Raw genomic sequence first — 6,000 nt, 5'->3', positions numbered from 1 at the left:
GCAAAATGCACAAAAATTATATTAAAAAATAATTACTGTAAAGTTTGGCATCAAGTATGGGAGTAATAAGTGAGCCGGGCTGCGAGCCGTCTGCTCAGACACCTGAGTTATACATCTGATGGGATTATCTGCCCCATTGTCTGTGGCAGATGGGTCGGGGTTTATGCTATAAGGAGGTGCAGATTGCTGCTGACCCTGCTCCTCAATTCAGGGGGTCTGGGGGCAGCAGTCACATCCCGGCACCCCACCCCAGGACTATCAATGACACCGGCAGGTGTATAATAAGCAGCAGATACAGTTAGGGCGAATATTGTTCAGATTATGGTTAAATCGTTCGAATCTAAACGATAATCGTTCGGTTGAAATGCAGTTAACGATTAATTAACGACCGAACAAGAAATCGTTGATCGCTTTATAAGACCTGGACCTATTTTTATCGTTGCTCGTTCGCAAAACGTTCGCAAATCGTTCGCATTGAATAAGACATCGTTCGGTCGTTTGCAATAGATACGAACGCAATAGCGAATAAATAGCGAAGAAAAAACTATCGCAATTACGATCATAAGTAACGATTATCGTTCCATGGAAATGAGTGAACGTTTTCAGGTTTTTTGCAATAGCGGTCGTTTGAGATTGTTAATCGTTAACGATTATGCGAACGATAATCGTCCGGTGGAATAGGGCCCTTACTGCCCCCGCGCTGGGTGACATATACCGCATAATGTATGGATATATAGGCGCTGTGGCTTATGTTTGTATATGTATAATGTGTATTATGTGTGTATATGTGTTATGTGTGTATATGTGTTATGTGTGTATATGTGTTATGTGTGTATATGTATTATGTGTGTATATGTGTTATGTGTGTATATGTATTATGTGTGTATATGTGTTATGTGTGTATATGTGTTGTGTGTATATGTATTATGTTTGTATATGTATTATGTGTATATGCGTTATGTGTGTATATGTATTATGTGTGTGTATATGCATTGTGTGTATATGTGTTATGTGTGTATATGTATTATGTGTGTGTATTTGTATTGGGTGTATATGTATCATGTGTGTGTATATGCATTGTGTGTATATGTGTTATGTGTGTATATGTATAATGTGTATTATGTGTGTGTATGTGTTATGTGTGTATATGTATTGTGTGTGTATATGTGTTATGTGTGTATATGTGTTGTGTGTATATGTATTATGTTTGTATATGTGTTATGTGTGTATATGTATTATGTGTGTGTATATGCATTGTGTGTATATGTGTTATGTGTGTATATGTATTATGTGTGTATATGTATTATGTGTGTGTATTTGTATTGGGTGTATATGTATCATGTGTGTGTATATGCATTGTGTGTATATGTGTTATGTGTGTATATGTGTTATGCATGTATATGTATTGTGTATATGTGTTATATGTGTATATGCATTGTGTGTATATGTGTTATGTGTGTATATATGTATTGTGTGTATATGTGTTATGTGTGTATATGATGTGTATACATGTATTGTGTGTATATGCATTATGTGTGTATATGGGTTATGTGTGTATCTACACTCACCGGCCACTTTATTAGGTACACCTGTCCAACTGCACGTTACCACTTAATTTCTAATCAGCCAATCACATGGTGGCAACTCAGTGCATTTAGGCATGTAGACATGGTCAAGACAATCTCCTGCAGTTCAAACCGAGCATCAGTATGGGGAAGAAAGGGGATTTGGTGCCTTTGAATGTGGCATGGTTGTTGGTGCCAGAAGGGCTGGTCTGAGTATTTCAGAAACTGCTGATCTACTGGGATTTTCACGCACAACCATCTCTAGGGTTTACAGAGAATGGTCCAAAAAAGAAAAACCATCCAGTGAGCGGCCGTTCTGTGGGCGGAAATGTCTTGTTGATGCCAGAGGTCAGAGGAGAATGGGCAGACTGGTTCCAGCTGATAGAAAGGCAACAGTGACTCAAATAGCCAACCGTTACATCCAAGGTAGGCCGAAGAGCATCTCTGAACGCACAGTACGGCCAACTCTGAGGCAGATGGGCTACAGCAGCAGAAGACCACACCGGGGGCCACTCCGCTCAGCTAAGAACAGGAAACTGAGGCTACAATTTGCACAAGCTCATCGAAATTGGACAGTAGAAGATTGGAAAAACGTTGCCTGGTCTGATGAGTCTCGATTTCTGCTCGAACATGACAATGAGGTCACTGTACTCCAATGGCCTCCACAGTCACCAGATCTCAATCCAATAGAGCATCTTTGGGATGTGGTGGAACGGGAGATTGGCATCATGGATGTGCAGCCGACAAATCTGCGGCAACTGTGTGATGTCATCATGTCACTATGGACCAAAATCTCTGAGGAAGCTTCCAGCACCTTGTTGTATCTATGTCACCAAGAATTGGGGCAGTTCTGAAGGCAAAAGGGGGTCCAACCCATTACTAGCATGGTGTACCTAATAAAGTGGCCGCTGAGTGTGTGTGTGTGTATATGTGTTATCTGTGTATATGTATAATGTGTGTATAATTCTGTGATGCGATAACACAGGATTAGGATGGCGTGTGTGATTAGTAAAATGGCGGCCGTGTGTGTAGATAAGTAAAATGGCGGCCGTGTGTGTAGATTAGTAATATGGCGGCCGTGTGTGTAGATTAGTAATATGGCGGCCGTGTAGATCAGTAATATGGCGGCCGTGTATGTTAGGAATATGGCGGCCATGTTGATTAGTAATATGGCGGCCGTGTAGATCAGTAATATGGCGGCCGTGTAGATTAGTAATATGGCGGCCGTGTAGATCAGTAATATGGCGGCCGTGTAGATCAGTAATATGGCGGCCGTGTGTCTAGATTAGTAATATGGCGGCCGTGTGTGTAGATCAGTAATATGGCGGCCGTGTAGATCAGTTATATGGCGGCCGTGTAGATCAGTAATATGGCGGTCGTGTAGATCAGTAATATGGCGGCCGTGTAGATCAGTAATATGGCGGCCGTGTAGATCAGTAATATGGCGGCCGTGTAGATCAGTAATATGGCGGCCGTGTAGATCAGTTATATGGCGGCCGTGTAGATCAGTAATATGGCGGCCGTGTAGATCAGTTATATGGCGGCCGTGTAGATCAGTAATATGGCGGCCGTGTAGATCAGTAATATGGCGGCCGTGTAGATCAGTAATATGGCGGCCGTGTAGATCAGTAATATGGCGGCCGTGTAGATCAGTAATATGGCTGTCGTGTAGATCAGTAATATGGCGGCCGTGTAGATCAGTAATATGGTGGCCGTCTAGATCAGTAATATGGCGGCCGTGTAGATCAGTAATATGGCGGCCGTGTAGATCAGTAATATGGCATCCGTGTAGATTAGTAATATGGCTGTCGTGTAGATCAGTAATATGGCGGCCGTGTAGATCAGTAATATGGCTGTCGTGTAGATCAGTAATATGGCGGCCGTGTAGATCAGTAATATGGCGGCCGTGTAGATCAGTAATATGGCGGCCGTGTAGATCAGTAATATGGCGGCCGTGTAGATCAGTAATATGGCGGCCGTGTAGATCAGTAATATGGCGGCCGTGTAGATCAGTAATATGGCATCCGTGTAGATCAGTAATATGGCGGCCGTCTAGATCAGTAATATGGCGGCCGTGTAGATCAGTAATATGGCGGCCGTGTAGATCAGTAATATGGCGGCCGTGTAGATCAGTAATATGGCGGCCGTGTAGATCAGTAATATGGCGGCCGTGTAGATCAGTAATATGGCGGCCGTGTAGATCAGTAATATGGCTGTCGTGTAGATCAGTAATATGGCGGCCGTGTAGATCAGTAATATGGTGGCCGTCTAGATCAGTAATATGGCGGCCGTGTAGATCAGTAATATGGTGGCCGTCTAGATCAGTAATATGGTGGCCGTCTAGATCAGTAATATGGCGGCCGTGTAGATCAGTAATATGGCGGCCGTGTAGATCAGTAATATGGCGGCCGTGTAGATCAGTAATATGGCGGCCGTGTAGATCAGTAATATGGCGGCCGTGTAGATCAGTAATATGGCGGCCGTGTAGATCAGTAATATGGCGGCCGTGTAGATTAGTAATATGGCGGCCGTGTAGATCAGTAATATGGCGGCCGTGTAGATCAGTAATATGGCGGCCGTGTAGATCAGTAATATGGCAGCCGTGTAGATCAGTAATATGGCGGCCGTGTAGATCAGTAATATGGCGGCCGTGTAGATCAGTAATATGGCGGCCGTGTAGATCAGTAATATGGCGGTCGTTTCTTGGTATTACGGCCTCAGGTCCATATTACACAGGTCCCATTTACTACAAGATGAAGGACGACGTCCCGAGCGCTGGAAGCGTCTCTATATGACGTTGTATAACTATATTATTAGGCCTGGTTGGAGGACTACAAGCACCAGCCACATTATCCTACATATACAATGCCGCCATTAGAGGCTTCTGTCACCACACAGCGCAGAATGGTGACAGCTTCCTCACAGCACCCCGCCATGTCCTCCCTCTTTCCTCACGTTAATGTTTTGACGTCAATTTCAGCGACTTTTCCTTTAAAACGCAATAAACTCCGTCTCCTCGTGTACTTTGTCGTTACTTTTCTTTACCGCGCATGCGCGCCACCCGTCCGCTGGTCTCGCCTTCTGCGGCGGGTAGCGCGCCTGCACCTTATCACCGGGTCACGTGACCCGCCGAGCGCGCCCCCGCCGCGGACAGTTACGATCCCGACCGTTGATCTATTGTGTTGATTTTTTTTTTTATTATTACCGTGAGGGCGGGAAACGCGGAGGTCACGTGACCCCGAGCCAAGTGCAGCAGCTGATGAGGATGATGATGATGATGATGATGATGGCGGTAATGGCTGACTGACTGTACATTATAAGCCTTCTAGTCTATTATAACAACCAGGAGATAGGAGAGTACAACATTGTGACAGGAGAAGCCATGGTCTATGTAACGCTGCGTTCTGTGAGGATTGGCGGGCTGGATTACCTCAGTAATGGCACCTGCTTCACAAGGCTCTTATATGGGGTATATTATATGGGGTATATTATATGGGGTATATTATATGGGGTATATTATATACTACCAGCACATACCCTCAGTTATCATATATTATATACTACCAGCACATACCCTCAGTTATCATATATTATATACTACCAGCACATACCCTCAGTTATTATTATATATTATATACTACCAGCACATACCCTCAGTTATTATTATTATATTATATACTACCAGCACATACCCTCAGTTATTATTATATATTATATACTACCAGCACATACCCTCAGTTATTATTATTATATTATATACTACCAGCACATACCCTCAGTTATTATTATATATATTATATACTACCAGCACATACCCTCAGTTATTATTATATATTATATACTACCAGCACATACCCTCAGTTATTATTATATATTATATACTACCAGCACATACCCTCAGTTATTATATTATATACTACCAGCACATACCCTCAGTTATTATTATATATATTATATACTACCAGCACATACCCTCAGTTATTATATATTATATACTACCAGCACATACCCTCAGTTATTATTATATATATTATATACTACCAGCACATACCCTCAGTTATTATTATATATTATATACTACCAGCACATACCCTCAGTTATTATTATATATTATATACTACCAGCACATACCCTCAGTTATTATATTATATACTACCAGCACATACCCTCAGTTATTATATATTATATACTACCAGCACATACCCTCAGTTATTATTATATATTATATACTACCAGCACATACCCTCAGTTATTATATTATATACTACCAGCACATACCCTCAGTTATTATTATATATATTATATACTACCAGCACATACCCTCAGTTATTATATATTATATACTACCAGCACATACCCTCAGTTATTATTATATATTATATACTACCAGCACATACCCTCAGTTATTATATTATATACTACCAGCACATACCCT

General features: G+C 42.0%; 1 long non-coding RNA gene across 2 annotated transcripts in view; it reads left to right on the top strand.

Moving 5' to 3' along the window:
* Positions 1 to 4,778: 4,778 nt before the first annotated feature.
* LOC138773001 (uncharacterized) overlaps positions 4,779 to 6,000 on the top strand; it is a 126,087-nt gene continuing 124,865 nt past the window's right edge. For both annotated transcript variants that reach the window (XR_011359862.1, XR_011359861.1), the window contains exon 1: positions 4,779 to 4,857. This is a non-coding gene — a long non-coding RNA (uncharacterized lncRNA). The remainder of the gene's footprint in view (positions 4,858 to 6,000) is intronic.

This window comes from Dendropsophus ebraccatus, chromosome 14 (genome assembly GCF_027789765.1).
Source record: "Dendropsophus ebraccatus isolate aDenEbr1 chromosome 14, aDenEbr1.pat, whole genome shotgun sequence".
NCBI lineage: Eukaryota > Metazoa > Chordata > Amphibia > Anura > Hylidae > Dendropsophus > Dendropsophus ebraccatus.
Note: the sequence above shows the minus strand (reverse complement) of the source record. Positions and strands in the feature narration are given on the sequence as shown.